This window comes from Sceloporus occidentalis, unplaced genomic scaffold (assembly GCF_023333645.1).
Source record: "Sceloporus occidentalis isolate IW3139 unplaced genomic scaffold, rSceOcc1.0.p SCAF_2, whole genome shotgun sequence".
NCBI classification, from domain to species: domain Eukaryota; kingdom Metazoa; phylum Chordata; class Lepidosauria; order Squamata; family Phrynosomatidae; genus Sceloporus; species Sceloporus occidentalis.
In genome coordinates, this window is record NW_028316982.1 from 235,609,823 (window position 1) to 235,629,321 (window position 19,499).

A 19,499-nucleotide genomic window follows, 5' to 3' on the forward strand; every position below is an offset into this window, starting at 1 on the left:
CCATAAAGCCTCTGTTTAAAAAATGCAAAGAAGACTTCACCACACTCCCGAGGCAGTGGGTTCCAATGTAAAACAGCTCTTATTGTCCAGAAGGTTCTTCCTAATGTTGAGGTGAAACCTCTTTTCCTGTGGTTTGAATCCATTGCTCCAGGTCCCATTCTCGAGCAGCAGAAAACAAGCTTGTTCCATCTTCAATACGTCATCCTTTCAAATATTTAAAAAGGGCCAACATATCACCTCTTAACCTTCTCTTCTCCAGGCTAAATGTACTCAGGGTGACCAAATGTCCTAACCCCAAAGGAGGACAAGGTACCTCAAAATGTAGGAATTCAATAAAAAATGGAGGACATTACCAAATAAAAGCTAAAAACACTAATACAAATATAAATTCATGATTCTTGGTCATGTTAAAAATGGAGGGCATTTTGGAATTCCTTTTGGACAGAAGGTTGAAATGTAGGACATGTCTGGGGAAAGGAGGACACCCTGGTCACCCTGATCATATCCAGCCCCTTGAGCCACTCCTCATAGGATGTGGCTTACAGACCCTTCACCATTTTGATCACCCTCCTCTGAACATGATCCAGCTTGTCAATATCCACTCCAATTGATGCAGCAATATTATTCAGAGATATTAGGCAATATTGCAGAATCTTTGGGGTGAGGATATAAAAGGACAGTATAAACTGAAATCTTAGGCAGATGATACTGTGATAATAACGAAAAACCAAATGGACTCAATGAAGGCTCTTTGGGGGAGATTAAGGTGTTTGGTATTTGCGCTGGATTTTAAGTGAATTGTGACAAAATAAAACTGCCAACTGAAAAAAGATTTAAGAAGAGGACATTAACTAACTGCATAAACTTGTAAGAAGGAGAAATTCACTAGTCCAAGAATAATATGTTAATTCAAAACATTCTAGAGGTAAATTGTGTAAAGTTACCAGAAATGTTTCTCTTGGGCATTATGAATAAACAACTGGATAGTAAAATAGATTACTTCTTTGATACATGACAACAGCACCAAGAATATTGTTTCCCCGAACTTGGAAATTGACTGAAGCACCAAGGATGAAGGAATTGATTGTTAAAATTGCTAAGTTAGCCCAAATGGTCAAATTCATATGGATTCCAAAAGATAATCCAACTGAAGACTTAATGAAAGATTGGAAACTGTTTATGGAGTTTTTTGAGAAATAAGAAATCCATGTAATGATCTGTGGCTATGGTTATTAGTAATTTTAATAGGATTATTTAACTAGATTTGTAATAATAGTAAAAAAAAGTGTCTGTCCCCCCATTACATTCAGGACTGGGGGGATCAGAGTCTACTGTATATTAGTTGCATGTCTCCCCCCCCTTTTTTTTTTTAATTTGTCCTTTTTCTTCTATCTATTTCTTTATCTTTGATTGTATGTTACTTTGATTTTAAATTAGGTTATATGTGCTTAAAATTAATTGAAATTAATCTCAGGAAAGAAAAGAAAAAACTCCACAGAATTGATTCAGAGATGGGAAAGAGGACGTACATGGAACATGCCAATCCAGCATAGTAGACAGATCCACCTCCCTCCCTTCGCCCCACAAGATTTTCCTCCCAAATTTTCCTTCCACTTCTCCTTGATGTAAATCCTGTCCACATCCTCACCCCCATACCTTCTGCACTGCTTCTCTGTTATTATAAAAGGACATAATCACTGCATTACCCATAATACTTGTCCTCTTTGTAATGGTATTCCTAATAAATATAAAAATGTCTAAAGTAAAAATATGTAGACATAAGGCCAGTCACATATCTGTGAGCAGTTTGAATGCCCATACCATGCTTCTAAGGCCAAGTTAATCCTCCGCAATAAACTTTATCACTTTTTATTACTGTGTGCATCCCATTCCAAAACAAAACAAAACAAACAAACAAACAAAAAATCAACACCAATGATCTATCTCAATAAAATTCTGTCTATCCTTTCTTTTTGTCTTTTCCTATCTCCTTCTTTCCTCATAGTAGCACTTTGGAAGGTGGCTGTCTCAGGCCGCAGGTTCCCAAAATGATACATTGCTTATCTCCTTCCGGCAGATCTCTACTACTACTGTCGGTTGCTGGGTTCCTACCTTGTTCCACCCTTGTTCTTCACCGTCTCTCACTTCACCTCATGCTGCTTCCACCCGTCCTGTCCTTGTATCCCACCACTGCATCTCCAGTCCCTCCTCCCTCCTTTCCTTTCCTTGTGCTGTGATACATCCTTCCCTTGCACCTTGCCTCACCTTGCATCCACCTATCATAGTCCTTGCACCTGCCACTAACTTCATCTCCCTCCTTTCACTCACTGTGCACCTTTGCAGTGTCTCCATCTTTTATTTCTATGGAATATGGAACATTTTTGGTTTCAAAAATGGAAAAAAAGGGGGGGAGGCATGAGTGAACTTAGCACTCCCTCCCTAGAGAGGCCAGGTGGGCTCTATCCCTGCTATCCTTTCAGTGGCAGGTAAAGACATTCTTATGCTGTCAGGCCTTTTCAAACTGCTAAGGGCTAGAATTTAAATGTGCATTTCAAATTTTAAGGTTTGTATTTTTAACATGTTCTATTTTAATTCATAACTGTTTTAACTTTTGCAACTGTTTAATAGTTTTTAAAATTTTATATTTATACTTTTTAATTTTGTATTGGTTTTTAAATTTGCTGTCAGCTGCTTTGAGTCCCCATGTTGGGAGAAATGTAGGTTATAAGAAAATAATAATAATAATAATAATAATAATAATAATAATAATAAGCCTCAAAAATGACTTGAGGGATGCATGGTGGCCACACTTTTTCCACTACTGGAGTAGGGATGAAGAGAGGAGTAGAAAAATAATATCTCTATATAAAGACTTATAGCAAAACTGAGAGACAATGAACCCTATAATAATTAGGAAGTTGAATGTACATGGGAGGAGAACTTCTAAGAGCATCCTGTGGTACTCCAGAATAACAAGTACTTTGTCCATCTCTAAGGTATAAAAATATACATAGTCTTAATGTATGTCTACCTATAAAAGTTTCTGATATTTTAATGGGGCATTGACTGTACTCTTCAGGTATCTCTACATATTATTGTTTGAAAAGGAATTAGTCTGGAATGAAAACTTTAAAATTGCAGGTGGATATGCTTTATTATTGTGGGTTCTCTCAATTATTCCTATCTCCCAGTTGTCTAACACATAAACCAGTAGCTGACAATCAGGAATTGAAGATTTACTATCTATACAGTACCAGTAATATTTTGACAGATTTTTATTTTACTATTGCCTAGTTGCAAGTACTTAAGGGTATTAGAACCACCTCTCCTTGTTTCAGGCAGATGTTCCTACTGGGGAAAGTGAAATAATTACTTTTAAAAAGCACAGCACACGATGTCTACATCAGTATAATTAATGACAGACTTCTTCTCATACAGGAAATCATATAACGCATAAAACGAGTTTCCCACAATGTCACATAACTCTTGTCTCACATTATAGTATCTTTTGTTCATTCAGTGTGTTTCTTCAGCAATGTTTCATAGAAATCCAGTAAGTAGTGCACAGCACAAGTCAATACTAACTTTGCTTTAAAATAACAAAAACAAATTATCAGCACCTGAGTTAACAAAAATACTATTGTAATGGCTATGCTAAAACAGGGGAGGGGGCCTATTTCTAAAATTTCACCAGCTCTCTGATTAGAGACATACACTTGTTATTCATGCTCAAATACAGTCGGCCCTTCTTATACATGGATTTTTTATACACTGATTCAAGCATCCACGGTTTGAAAATGTTCAAAAAAAGTATAAATTTCAAATATCAAACCTTGATTTTCCATTTTTTTTATAAGGGACACCATTTTGCTATGTCATTATATTTAATGGGACTTGAGCATACACAGATTTTGTTATCCACAGAGGATCTTGGAACCAAACCCCAGCGTATAACAAGGGTCCACTGTAGTATCTTTTAAATTTCAAGATAAAACCTAGCTACATTGGCATGAGTGACCATGTGTAGCTAGAAGGTGTGGTGCCATTTTAAATGAAGTAGTTTTAATTGTCATGCAAAAGAAACAAGGGTGGTGTTGCATGGTGGGTGAAATTATCATTTGTTTATTTATTTATTTGTACATTTCAGGTAATTTTTTTTACCAAGAAATGCACAAAAACACTTCCTAAGCAAATTATGCTGATCTGTGCAGAAAAACATCTTGAGGCAGGGAACTTCTTGAAGCAGAGAGCTACCTAATTTAACAGTAAAAGATGTGCACTCTTGTGCTTTTATATTCATAAAAAAGGAAATAAATCAGTACATGAGTGGCCATGATACACTTTACAACTCAAAAAAGAGATTCCATCTCAACATTAGATGGGAGGGGGAGGTCTAGGGTTTGATTTTTTTTAACTCTATTGTAATTTGATGTATTTTATTGTTGTAACCCACCCGGATTCTTCGTGATTGGGCGGGCTAGAAATAAATAAATAATAATAATAATAATAACAACAACAACAACAACAACATTAGGAAGAACTTCCTGACAGTACTTGCTCTTTGACAGTGGAACACACTCCCTCGGGTAGTGGTGGAATCTCTTCCTTTGGTAGTTTTTAAACAGAAGCTGGATGGCCATCTGTTGGGGGTTCTTTGATTCTGAATTCCTGCATGACAGGAGTTGGACTGGATGGTCCTTGTGGTCTCTTCCAACTCTATGATTCTTTGATTCTATGAAATGCACAGTAGACAGATTTTCCCTTGAATTCAAATTTAGGGGAAAACAAGTTATAGATGATGATGGTGATGATGACAGTGAGGGTTAGATAGCTGGTGACTTGCTGGAAAAATACTGTATTTTAGCAACACTTAACAAATTAATGCTTAGCTATACTCTTGCAGTTATTGATTGATCCCTCTAAAGTAGAAGCAGGCAAAATGTGGCCTATAGGCTGCATGTGGCCCCAAGACTCTTTTTTCAGTTGCAGTTTTCCACGAGGATTCCACTAACCTTGGCACCAATGGCTTGGAACAATACTGAATATGTAGGGAAGGTTAGATCCATAAAATTAACAGGAATAAAATTAAAAGGAAAATTAAAAGGAAAGGAAGATTACTATACTTAATAGCAGTTGCACAGGACTAGAGGTTACGATGGATCATAATCTCTGTGTGAATCAACAAGTTTTGGTGGCTATTTTTTCTAATCCTTGCCACTGAGAGTGTATTACTAGAGTTTTCTGTCCAGTTTTGGTCTCAGCTTTTAGAGTTAGAACCAAATCAATACAATTCATAAGTAAAGCAGTAATAGGGGGAAGAGAGAAGAGAAGAGAAAAGACATTTGGAGCAAATGACACACTGAAAAATTCCGAATGAAAAGAGAATTCTCTGTATTCACTTTATGAGTATGAAACAGGCTGCCAGAGGAAAAAAATGCAAACAGATATCCATATATCACTCCAATAGGTTCAAGACTGATTTATTAAGATGCACCAAACAGATTAGGAATGGATAACAGAAAGACAGTACTCACTAGAAAAGACAATAATGCTAGGGAAAGGGAGGGGGGAGGCAGTAGGAAGAGAGGAAGACTGCATATCAGATGGATAGACTCAATTAAAGAGCCCATGATCCTGAGTCTGTAGAACCTGAGCAAAATGGTTGAGAACAGGGAGTCTTGGAGATGCTTCATCCATAGGGTTGCCATGAGGTCAACTTGAAGACAGTTAATAACAACAACAGAAAACATGGCCTAACTATGAATGAGACAAACTAATCCAGGAAAAGCATGGGAGAATAGCATCTATAGTCCACAACATGCTGCAGAAATAAGCCATTTTGAGACCCCTTAAAATGCCCTGGCTCAGTGCTAGGGAATCCTGGGAATTGTAGTTTATTGTGGCACCAGAGCTCTCTGATAGAGAAGGCTTAAATATCTCACAAAAAGTTCCCAGAATTTCCTAACATTGAGCCAGGGAGTTAAAGCATTCTCAGAATAAATTATTTCTGCAGTGTATTTCGCACCATGGAGGTAAAACTGATCAAGATTTTTTTTTAACCAAAAGGATTTGATTAGATGACCACTGTTGAGCCTTCCAACTCTATAAATGATCCCAACAAAAAGCTTTTAACACTGACATAAATGCATTATATGTGTTTGATCAGAAAGTGTTCTAAACAAACATGGGATTTGTGCTAATATTAAATCTTTAATACTGTAACACAAAAGCAGTCCTATTTGCTTAAGGAAAGGCTGTGACACCTGATCCAAATGACATCTCCTTTTCCGTGGCATTTTATTCCTACCCAAAAAGTAAGATTTTTCTAAACTGATATTATTTGTGAGTGTGCTTCTAACATGAAGCACTTAGGGTCACGCTTCCCCTAAAGGACAAAGCTCGCAGTTTGGGAGTACTCTTGGACTCATCTCTACAGTTATCATCTCAAGTAGATGCGATGGCCAAGAGTGCTTGGTACCAGCTTCGGCTGATACGCCAATTGCGACCCTGCCTCGACCGAAAGGACCTTGAAACAGTAGTACACGCACTGGTAACCTCTCGATTAGATTTCTGTAATGCGTTCTACATGGGGCTACCTTTGTACCAGGTTCGGAAGCTTCAGTTAGTTCAAAATGTTGCAGCCAGATTGGTCGCCGGAACTTCTAGATCAGATCATATAACTCCGGTATTAAGATCTCTCCACTGGCTGCCTATTAGCTTCTGAGCTCAATACAAAGTGTTGGTTATCACCTATAAAGCCCTACATGGCTTGGGCCCGTGTTACTTGAGGGAATGCCTCTCCCCATACAATCCGCCCCGCACTCTCAGAACTACTGGGAAATGCTTACTTGAAAATCCTAAGACGAGATTGGCATCAACTCGCCATAAAGCATTTTCGTCTGTAGCTCCCATATATTGGAACAACCTTCCGGATGAGATAAGGCTTAGTTCCTCTCTAGATGCCTTTAAGAAAGCCTTAAAGACTCATCTTTTTCAGTCAGCATATCCTCCTGACCCCCATTAGAAATTATTGCCTGTTGAAAGATGCTTTTTATGACTGACAGATGTTATTAATGTTCTTACATGTGATTTTAAGGCTGTTTCTTAATTATATGTATTTATGGTTTTCATGTACTTTGCATTTGATGTATTATATATTTGTATTGTATAATTTGTATCTGATGGTGTTGTGAATGCTTTGGTCATTGCGGAAAGGCGGTATACAAATAAAGTTTTTATTATTTATTATTATTATTATGAGTGGTGATGGCTTAAGTGAATAAGCCTATATCCCTTGCATCCACAAATGTGTTGTCTGTCCACAATGTTCTTTTAAATTTCTTATTCCCTAAAATAAAATGTAAAGTCCTTTTATTGAAAAGAATTTTAAAATATAAAGTGGCACTGCAGACAGGAAATACATTTAGAGACAAAATGGACTGGAGGGCAAGGGGCTTAGACACCCCCACTTACATGGTCTCAACCCCCAAATATGTTCTTAATATTCTGTTCAGGGAAGAGTCATAAAGCGATATGAAGGAGCAAGAACTGTCAAGAAGTGACATCAAATGGTACAACCCAATGCAGCACAAATCGCTAGCCTGAAGAGCCCTTATGCAAAATGAATATTTGGAATTAGATTTATAGAGATGACGGGAACAAGAGAAAGAGTTTTGAAGTGTTTTGTCAACTACCTGCAATTCTGTACAGAACCAGAGAACCACCACATTGTATAGGTTTATCTTTTATACACAGATAGTTCTGTATGAACAATGCCTCAAGTTGGAAGGATTTTATTTACTTTTTGGTAAGATTTCATTTTTGCTGAGAAATTTACAATGTGAGAATGGCAAAACATTGAAAATCTCCTCTGCCTTTCAATTTTTCGCTCATGTCCTCTTGACTATTTGCAGCTGCTGTTTTGGAGAGTGAAAGGGAAGGAAATGCATCTCCATTACCCAGAAAATCAGTTTCACATTAAGTTTAATTGTGTCCTGGTATTGTACAGCATGACTGTCACCTGAATCCATCTCTGGTCACATACAGTTAAATATAACTAGGTGATGGAAAACACAGATGGAATCTACGTTTGGGTATGCAACCACAAGAACATGCAACAGAAAACAATGAAAGACCAACCTCTGCAAGCACATGAGTATTGCCAATTCATATGCTACTTTCTTCAGGATATTCATCCAGAGGTTTGGCCCATTTGTGTTCTGCCTCCATGGTCAAATCTGGGTCTGGCAAAGCCCACTTGCCTGGCAACTGGGATGTAGTCTCTTTTCTTCCTTACACTGTCCGCAAGTAGACAGGTATTGTCACGTGTTTAAAAATGTGTGGGGAAAGCCATAAAAAAGAGAGTGGGACAACAATTCATATCATTGGAGTGGAGTGGGGGATTGCAAGATTCCTCTCTCATTTCATTTCAGAACTAATAAATTATATCTTAGCCAAAGGCCAACTATGAAATCTTTTTGTCAGCAGCCTCTATGAGGTACCAAGACAAAACTCACAAAAATAAAAGCTATTAAGACTACATTAGGGGGCTTATAATTTATTTCTGGAAGCCAACAGTATAATGCTTTAAAAACACAGAAAACAACCCGAAGAATATTTTTGCACTATTTTTTTCTCTCCTTTTGCTCCTTTTTTGTTGTACCCATAGCAATGCTCTTTTAAATTAGGAGGAGAAGCAGCTATGCATGAGAGACTGCACTCAGCAGGCTCTATCAGTCAGAAGTCAAGGATACATGTCCATGATTTATCATGCTTTTCATGGTAATTAGCCAGAGTGCCATTTTGCTTCCAGTGGCATCACTCCCCTCTTTCTTTTTCTTTTTTACCTTTGGTCTCTTTTTCCTGAGTTACATTTACATATTTCTCAGTCTCTCATCCCATAGTATGTTTTATTTATGAATACAGACCTTCCTGATCATACCTTTAATGTAAAGGAGACTGTAATTAGTGTGCCTGTGTGCTGCTTAATCCCCTTCCTACATTATATGCAAAGATGTTAAGGGTAAGAAGCAGTTTACAGTCAATATTAGGTTTAATTATGCTTAATGAGAATTACTGGATCTCTTTACTACCTATACCTAGGAGTGCAACTCATAGATGAGTTTCCTTCTCAACCTCATTCCTCTACCTTAAGAGTGCTATAGAAACATTGCATGTGCAAGACTTTAATATATTAAACCTCTTCAGGTTCACCAAATAAGTGAACAACCTTTTTGCAGAGATTCTGCAGAACCAGCACAGCATCAAACAATGGCATCTTTGTGTGGCAGAGAGGGCTTTCTTATCAAGTGCATTCTTGTACAAAATGTTACAAAGAAAAAAATTGTCCTTCCAGCCTGTACAGAGACTCCCAAAGTCTCCCGTGCAAGATAACTGCCAGAGTCTGTTGACTAAAGTTTGATTTAGTAACAATAATGCTTCCTGCCCCTTTCATTTTATTCTTAATCTTAGTTGGTCTAGATTTATATCCTGCTTTTAAGCTGAAGTCTGAAGAACAGCACACACTATTTATAAAATGTAATTAACATATTAAAGAACGAAGCCAACACCTTCATCTCTCTGTCCCAATCTGCTTCCCTAATTTAAGATTCATTTTTGTTGCTGTGTTGTTGTTATCAAGTTGTCATTGACTTATTGTGACCCTATGAATGACAGACCACCAAGATCACTGGTCTTCAACTGCCCTACACAGGTTTTGCAAACTCAGGGCAGCCGTGGCTTCCTTGAGTGAATCAATCCACACGTAATGCAGTCTCCCTCTTTTTCTGTTGCCTTCCACTATACCAAGCATTATCCATCTCCTCCAATGAGTCACACATACATTTTAGTCAATCCTTCATATTTCAAAATTTTAAATGTTGTAGAAATGTCACAACATAGATCCACAATGTTCCAAAACTTGGTGATTTGACCTGTGTCCTTGCCACATCTCTAGCAAATGGTTTTAACTGTAGATGAAAGAAAGAATGGCATAAAGCAGGGAAAAAAAATATTAAAACATTATTAATGGCCACCTTTGGGATTAAACTGAGAAAAAATACCTAGCATAAGCTTTTGTGGACTCCAGTCTATTTCATTATTTTAAAATTATGTTTTACATGTCTTAAAATATACCAGACAAAAATAGTGTTCATATGAAAGTATTTCAACCCCTGCATTGAATAATTACATGATGCAGAGAAGGAAGAGCACCTGAAGCACTGGGAGAGCACCTGGAAAAAATATAGGAAAATTGGATGGAGCAAACTCGTTTTCTTCCATGTTATTTTATTATCCCAAAGTGTTTTGATTATTTTTAGTTTACAAGTCACTACAGCAAACACAGAGTGGGCACACATGGAAGTCACAATAAGCCATTATTCTTTAGAGTACCAGTTTATTTGTGAATGGGCATGCTGTTTGATCACTTTGGTTTGGCTCCTCCTCCCAGCAAGAGCAGCTGAACAGGCCAAGGATTTTCCATCTGTGGTCTGCTTTTTAGCATGAAGTCCAACCTGAAATTTCTGGGCTGTTTCTCTCTTAACAAGCCAGAGTCAGAAACCAGTCCTTTTTTTCTTGGCCTATGATCCTAGCTTGTTAGAAAAACAAGGTAGCCTGGTTCAGACATCATGCTAAACAAATCACAAACAGGAGATCTCTGGCACTATTTGTTCCCCTGAAATTACAAGGTGGAAAGTAAAAACAAGTAATATATAAAATTATACAAATGCACAATTTGCAGAATTTTGTGTTTAAAGTTAAAGAAGTATGACATCAAGTTTCAGGGATTATTTTATTTTATTTTAAATTTTGAGAGAATTTTATACCCGATTCATAGACCTCTCACTACTGGCAAATTCAAAAAATGTAAGAACAATTCTTCAGAAAACAATTTAAAATGGTTGTCTTAATGCTTCCATTTAACCAGAATTTTTACTTTACTGCAGTTATTTGAAGAGACTCACATTGTAACTATTTTAAATATGTGATTAAATAATGGGTCTCAAGCTAATTATTCAAAAGGAAGACTAAAGCAGGTTCTTGAATATATTTTTTCAGATGACGCTGAATGACTCAAGTCGCCACAACATTTTCAGAGACAGATAGCCACTTTATTTGAACAAATAACAGTCAGCAGTTAACACTGTGTTTGGTAGTACAGTCAGCCTTTTCTAACAAGTCCAGCTCTGAGGATCTATGAAGGCTGGCATTTGGGAAGCAGCAGCTGTATACAGCAGAGTCAGCTTTGGGCAGTGGTACATCTGCAGTGGCTGTGGCAGCTGTTACTTTTGCTTTTTCCTAGTCTGCTGCCACCTAGTCTAGTCCATCTTCTACACATCCCCCTCCACATCTGCAGGCAGATGTCACCACATCGTACTACTACAACATCTGATCCTTCTCCTCCAGCATTGGTATACATATGTGGCACTTACATGGTCTCAACCCCCAAATGTGTTCTTAATATTCTGTTCAGGGAAGAGTCATAAAGTGATATGAAGCAGCAAGAACTGTCAAGAAGTGACATCAAATGGTACAACACAAACAAATGAGATGGAGTTAGACTGTTCTTCCTACCACAGGCAATGAGAGATTCAGGGCTGGTTCTGCAAATGGTTTATGAACAAAACAAAAAAATGCTCGAACTCCTGCCAATGAAGTCATTCAAGACTAGTTACTGTGTAACTAGCAGCCCTACTTGTACCCTACTCCACAAGGAGATCATTGATGCAGCAAAGGAAAGCAGAGAAATAACTCTATAGACGAACAGCTACAAATTAACTATCTGTACATGGCCAATACATATGTAAGAAACAGGGAAGTGATTTTGACTTTATTTACAGTTAGTTGTGTTGCATATAAAAATATTTATTAAAAGGCAAAACATAAATGCTTTTAATATTTCTAACAAATAAAACCTAAATTCTGCCAGACCTTTGGATTATCTGCTTTACATCTTTTCTCCTTTAGAATAGTTCTGGTCAGCCCAAGCCTGACCTAAATAGATCTACTGGAGACAGTTCAATAAAATCAAAAGTAATTCGCCTGTGCTGTGCCTGAACACATTATTGCTTAACATATAGGGATTAGGTAGGCCTGAAAGACAGCTTCATTAGGAAAGTAATAAACTATCTATTGGTCTCGTATATCTGAAAACTTGGTCTTCGTTTCTAAGCTTATAGTTGGATCAATCTGCTGCATGTGAACAGACACCACTGCAACGAAGCATGAAATTTTATACACATACAAGATTACACTGACATTAAAGTGGCTGCTTACCATTTCCTTCAATCCCAGTTATATGGATGTAACTGCCTGATTATCAAATAGTGCATAATCATTTTTAACTGATATGTCACAATACTTGCTCAAACTAGCTTGAAAAAGATCCAAAATATTTTACTCTCATGATGAACACTAAGTTTCAGGGTTGTTGATGTTGTTTTGCTGTGGGGCTGCTGCTATTCCAGTAAAGTTTGACAAAGAGCACCATAGTGGCAGTTTTATAAATAGATGGAACAGTTTTGCATTGGGCATAAGAATGTGGGAGTTGTTGGGGTTTTTTAACATGCAGATATTGGCCTTCCTCTGTTAGCTTTACTGGAACATACCCTGAAAAATGTTGTTTATATGCATATGAGTAAATACAAATACATGCACATAATGTTGAACTTTGTAAATACGGTCTGCAAGTGGTTGCCCACATTGCCAGGGCAATGGTCAGCTTTGTAACTTTTTCCTGGTTTCCTCAGTGTAATGATTAACTACTGTAGTATAATGGGCTATTTTCCATGGCAGGTAGAACAAGAGCAGCCACACAAGCAATAGTGGTGGCCCCTTCAAACAACCCCACCATCTTTGGCTGGTAGTTCAAAGAAAATATATATAAAACAACCCCCCCATACACACGCACACACACCTTTCTTTTTTTAATTCAGCAAGATCTTCTACCTGTAAAAGTAAAAGACTGATCACTCTTTCAGTAGTCTGGCATACTAAAAACAAACTTCACAGCAATGAGTGTTCTCTTCAGACTAGCATATGTGGTGTTTACAGGATGTTTACATACTAATATTACTATTTGCCTAGTATACATAGCAATGTTGTTGTCTATCTAGAATTTCTCAGTGCCATTGCCTATCTAGAATTTCTCTATATCCTTGCAAGTTAAGTTACTTGAACAGCAGTGATGAAGTACTGATGTTGAGAGCCATGAATACACTTCACTGTTATAACAGACAGACATAGTGTCTGCACCCAGCAGGTAGTGTGTGTGAATGTTCATAAATTAAATACTGACGTAAGCTGAAGGTGACTTGACTCAAACATATTTCAGGTTATAATCATCTTTCAGAAATTCACAGATCTTGCTCCTCTGGATTAGTAGATCCATCTACCTCTGTTTAGTCTTCATCACTGGTATTGGCGGCATGGGGGGGGGATATGAGGGCTCATTCACACACACATATGATTAATTAAAAATAAGAAATGATGGCACTGTAGAGGTGAAAGTATGGAGTTTTTAAGACAGGGGATCTGCCCATCAAGGGCTGTTCATATAGGACCAATCATGGTTCATAATAAGAATTAGCACCAGCTCTAGACCTCTCAATGCACTCTGAATAAATAAAATTGTGTTTTGCTACCAGGGGAATGTTTTTCTTAGACACATCGTATGAGGCATTTTGATCCCTTCTTTGGAGGTCTTTAAGCAGAAGCTGGATGGCCATCTGTCAGGGATACTTTGACTGAGATTTCTGCATGGCAGGGGGTTGGACTGGATGGCCCTTGTGGTCTCTTCCAACTCTACGATTCTATGATTCTATATGCGTCACTGCCTTTAAACTTCCTAATTTTTTTAAATACCCATGTTTTCCCGAACATCACAATTCTTCATTTGGATTACTTTCCCAATATGCAAACAAGAAACAGCAGACAGATAGAAAGAGAGATGAAATGAGCTACAGGCTGCAAAAGATTATGCCAAAGAAAAAATAGATTCTGTAAGGTGACAAAAGGGCTTTTCCATAGTCCTGTCACTGTCACAGTTCCACCACTGTCACAGTCATATGAGGACCCATGAGAGGGACATCTCAGTGGCTGCTTTCAGGATCTGGAATACCTCCCATAGGAGGATAGGCTGCTCCCTCTCTTGTTTCCTTTCAATGGCAGGTAAATATCTTTTTACTTAAACTGGTATTTGCAGAAGATGTTCTAGTGTATGCATGTGCTGTATTTTAGCTTTAATGCAATTTTTAAAAATGATTTTATACTGTTTTATGTTACAGGTTGAGTCTCTCTTATCCAAAATACTTGGAATCAGAAGCGATTTGGATTGTTTTCAGCTACAGGAATTTTGGAATATTTTCAGATATTGGATTATTTGCATATACATAATGAGATCTCTTGAAAATGGGGTCCAAGTCTAAACATGAAAGTCATTTATATTTCTTATATACATTTCTTATATATAAACATAGCCTGAAGGTAATTTTAATATTTTTAATATTTTTGTGCATGAAACAAAGTTTGTATAGCAATGAACCATCAGACAGCAAAGGTTTCACTATCTCAGCCACCCATGTGAACAATTTTGGGTTTTGGAATATTTCAGATTTCAGAATTCCAGATAAGGGATATTCAACCTGTATTGGTGTTTTAAATTAACTAACTAATATGACTGGTTTAAAACCTTCTTGAGTTCAGTAAGTTGCCTTGAGTCCAGGAGGAAAGTGTGCACGCATACACAAATACACAGATACACATGGGGGTGGGGGGATTTGACCTCATAGTTTCTACAACACTTGGTATCGTTAGATTTTTCCTTTCTTATTTCCCCTGAGTGCATATATAAAAAGCTATCTTATTGTAGTATCAAGAGACAGATGGGACAACTAATTTAAAAAGCTGTCTCATCATAGCATCATTGTTCTAATGGTATTACTATTATCATAGTAAAAAGTAAAGCCAAAATGTACCTTGGATGTTATCTAGTTCAACCCCGAAGGAAAAAGAATTGAGAATAGATTATATTAAGTTTTTCTACTTAAAATACTTTTAAATTTCAATAAAAGAACAGAAATGTATCTGAAGCTACACTTTAAACTTTTAAAATATCCTTATATTTCAAAACCAGTCTTAAAATCTGTGGTCTGACCATTTGATTGTATTCATCAAGGCTCCTTTAATTAACAGTATAAGAAATTAAACATAAAGTAAGCCCTATAAAAATTAAACTGAAAAGCACGTGGAATTAGAGTTTGCATTTTCCATCCCCATAGGCATTCAGAGCTTGAAAGTCATGCAGAAGGTTGAATAGTAGAATCTGAAAAACTAGATGCCTCCCTTCCTATATGACAGCTCTCTCAAAGTATTCCGCAAACATCCTAGAATTCTTATCCATGGATTTATATTTTCCCTGCAGTTTTCCCCTTTCTTGCTTCTTCTGAGTATTTGCACTCCTTACAAGACCCATAGCCTCATTGCTGTAACTACAAGCAAAGAAAGGAGAGAGATAGAAAAATGAGCAATCTGGTTAATAGTTCTATATTTGGTGCCAAATTTATGGGCTGCAGTAGTTTTAAACACATGTTATATAATAGATTGATTTAAAGGTTGTTGACAGTTTTAATATACTATACTTGAACTTTGCTGGTGGTTCTAGAAAGAGAAAATACTCTCTTGTATATATAGACAAGTCAGAATAATGTTATTTAGTACAACTAAATAAAAAAATGTGGCATTTGCATTTCAAAGAAACTTTAAGCAAAAGTCCAGTCTCTCATATAAACACAAAGTCTAGTGATAAAGGCTGTGGATTTCACTAATGCCTGGTGTTTTTGGTTTTATTTTTAAGGGGACTTGATAATAAAATCACGAAGTTGGCACAGTCCTATTAAGAGGCAATACATTTTTGTTCTATGTTTTGTTTTCAGTAAAGGCTACAGCTATTATTTTAGTTAATCAATGTGTTCTTCTCTGCTCTATGGTAAAAACAAGGATAAGCAGGGCCAAAATTGTGTTCTCATCTATGGCCTGCCTATACTGTTGCTCAACCTCAAAGAAATACAGTAAGGAAGAGAGATTATTTCTTTCTTTAATTGTCATGTCTCTGCGCTACTCTTCAGGGCAGGATTCTTTACAAAACAGGATAAAATACTTGAATGAAAATAAAATATAGCAATACATTAAAAGGCATGGCATCTTCACTTGGCACTTGCATTTAAAAATGTTGAAACTAGGTGAGCATTTTTAAGGAAAGAACTCTACAAATAAGGTACTATCTCTTAGTAGGTTTGCCTTTGCTTATCACCACTCATCTTACCTTTCTATCATCTATCTATCTATCTATCTATCTATCTATCTATCTATCTATCTATCTATCTGATTTATATCCCACCTTTATCCATAGAGGATCCAAGGTGGCCTATAGCATTTTAAAAACAGGTTATGGTTAAACATTAATTTTACAAAAGTTTAAAAACAACAAATAATTAAATTACAGAAGATGAAAATGATATAAAAACATCAGACATAATATAAAAGATAAAAAGACAACAAAAAGACAAAAACTCAAGATAAAAATGCCCCATCCCAAACGCTTTCTGCTACATAAATTATAAACCAAAGAGATGCCTGCCAGCAAAAAGAAATGAGAGAAGAGGCCAAGCAGATCTTCCATGGGAGGAAATTCCATAACCTGGGAGCTACTGCCAAGATGTGTTTGTTTCATGTCATCGCCAAACAAGCCTGTGGTGCTGGTGAAACTGAAAGAAAGCCTTCCTCCAAAGATCTGTAAACTTGACCATGAATTTTTGTAAGAATTTTACACTGAAGAAATGTATGTTTGTTTGTTTTGTTGTTGTTAATATATGCATTTTTAGTTCTATAATTTTTAAATGCACACATGGTTTTCTGCACATTTTTCACTCTGAAACATACTGGACGACTTAAAATATATACCAGGTTATGGGACAGTAGGCATTCTATTCCATGGTCCATTTGTTGAAATGATTATTTCCATAAAGACATCTAACATCTAAACGAAGCAGTGGGGAGATTTTGTTGTTGTTATTAACCGCCCTCGAGTTCACCTCGAACCATAGTGACCCTGGATGAGACATCTCCATGACCCCCTATTCTCCACTGCTTTGCTTAACTCCTACAAACCAATGCCTGTGTCCTATTAAAGAGTCCATCCATCTAGCATACTGCCTTCCTCTCTTTCTGCTTCCCTCCACCTTTCCTAGCATTATTTTTTTTCCAGGGAGTCCTCCCTTCTCATGATGTACATTTTGTAAATGATTGCCACAGAATAAACATAAATCAATTTCTTGATTCAGCACCAAGCAACATCTGAAATATGAATTGTTGTAACAGTATTACCACAACAGTGATACAGTAACTTCTATTACTTTCTAGCAATTTCTGCTGGCAACTTCCACTTACTCTGTGTTATATCCATTAGCTGTAATATAAAAAGTAGAAAAGGAAAAAAAGACAGTTTTACAATAATTTGAATATTTTCTATTAAATTATGATCTTAAGGTTTTTTCTTCCATTGGAAGACCTATATATAAGTAACTGCTTGTAGAGTACCTATTGTTTAAGCTCAATGTAACATCTTTCCAGTATGTTATTTATCATTACTTTTCATTTCTACAATTGTTCCTGAGGTTTGCAAAAAGTCCTCTTTTGGTTTTTTGGTTTCTGAAAAGTTCTTCACTGTCTCATTCCATTTTACCGGGAATAGGAAACTGATTTCAGAGGTTGAAACAGTGTCATTTTTCCAGGTTGGACTGAGCAAATGAGATCTTCTCAATTTTATTAGAGAATTTTGCTAATCATTTCTAAATTGTGATTTTGCTCTCATTCCCCAGTCAGTATACTGGAATGCCTACTTACCATCTGCAGAATCCTGAAATAAAAGGAAACATCAACTATGTCTTCTTAAATAGCTTAGTATTGCATATATATGTATATATACAGTATTTACCTTTTTTCCTCTGATTCCAAAAGGGTTAAAAGCAGTTCCTAACACTTCTTTTCTGTGCTTCTGAAAAGAAAAGAGATACTTGTGTTGAGAAATCTTCTCAAACAACATCTTTAATTTACATAACATTCAAATGACTAGGCATTTATCTGTAAGTAGATGCCTTATTGTGTATATACAGCAACATATAGCCATCTGTTTGAACAAGATAAAACAAACCCCCAACTCACTCACATTTCCTGTGTAGGTGATAAACAAGGAAATATGAAACACTTGTAGTCACCATATAGCTATGCAGTTTAGAGGAAGGAACAAATTAAACATGGGTGCATATTATGGAAATCTCAGTAGGCCCATAGTTAACATTGCCACTTATTTTTCGGGAAAAGTGAAGATTCTTCTTCTATTAGGAACAAAAGTAATTGCTTGCAAAAAAAAAAGAGAGAGAGAGAGAGAGCATTATACCACTTTCGCTTAGCCTAAAGATGCATTTAAGAAAAATGTTGCAAGTAAATACTTTTAATAATTTAGGAGCTAAAAGTTGTGCTCTATATATATATATATATATATATATATATATTGCTTTTAGAATCTCCTTAAGTTACAAATGGCTTTGTATTAATGGGTAAAATTTCATGAACATCTCAAGTGTGAGCTTCATCCTTTAGTCAAGATGATTACTTTGAAAGCACATACCCAAAAAGCAAAAGGGTAAAATTATTTTTTAAAAGTTCCTTATTTTGGAACTCACTCCCCAGAGAAAGTCAATACAATCCTAATACATATGTCCTGTTTGGAAATGTTAACTAAGTCTTAAGTCACTTTGCAGTAAGAAATTCACAATTACTCAGAATTACTCAAATGCCAAAGACCTATTTTAGGCTTGCCCAAGGCCTTGGGTGTGTCCAATGGAATTTTTGACATTTTTCCTTTGAACCACAGAGTCCATGTACCATATCAAAAAAGTGCTTATGAAAACCCTCCATTTCAAAACAGCAGCATGGTAACATACTGTTCAAACCCCAGAAATGCAAACTTCTTTTCAGCATAATATATTGTAGAAATTTGGTACACAAAAACAATGACTATGGAACTAGCTGCACGATTCTTTGACTCCAGGACATAGGCCTCTAATTTCATTGAGAAAAATAAGCCTTAAACCTTAGGTTTGTTTTACCACCAACATTACCATACTGAACAAATACAACTGACCCTTAAGGTGAGTATGACCTTCAATGCCTGCTCATTATCAAGCCAGTTTTGGTGCCATGTGGCCCAGTAAAGATGAAAGGTAAAGGTTTCCCTTGACATGAATGTCTAGTCGTGACCGAGTGTAGGGGCAGTGCTCATCTCTGTTATTAGCCGAAGAGCCAGCATTGTCCAAAGACAACTCCATAGTCATGTGGCCAGCATGACTGCAGGGAATGTTGTTACCTTCCCACCAAAGTGGTAGCTGTTTATCTACTTGCATTTTTACATGCTTTCAAACTGCTCTGTTGACAGAAGCTGG

At 36.7% G+C, this 19,499-nt stretch overlaps 1 protein-coding gene across 1 annotated transcript in view; it reads right to left on the minus strand.

Annotated features, from left to right (window-relative positions):
• ZBTB20 (zinc finger and BTB domain containing 20) overlaps positions 1 to 19,499 on the minus strand; it is a 590,333-nt gene that overhangs the window by 483,521 nt on the left and 87,313 nt on the right. Inside the window, exon 2 of the mRNA XM_089512479.1 lies at positions 17,993 to 18,052. The gene's annotated coding sequence lies outside the window, so the exon portion shown is untranslated. The remainder of the gene's footprint in view (positions 1 to 17,992; positions 18,053 to 19,499) is intronic.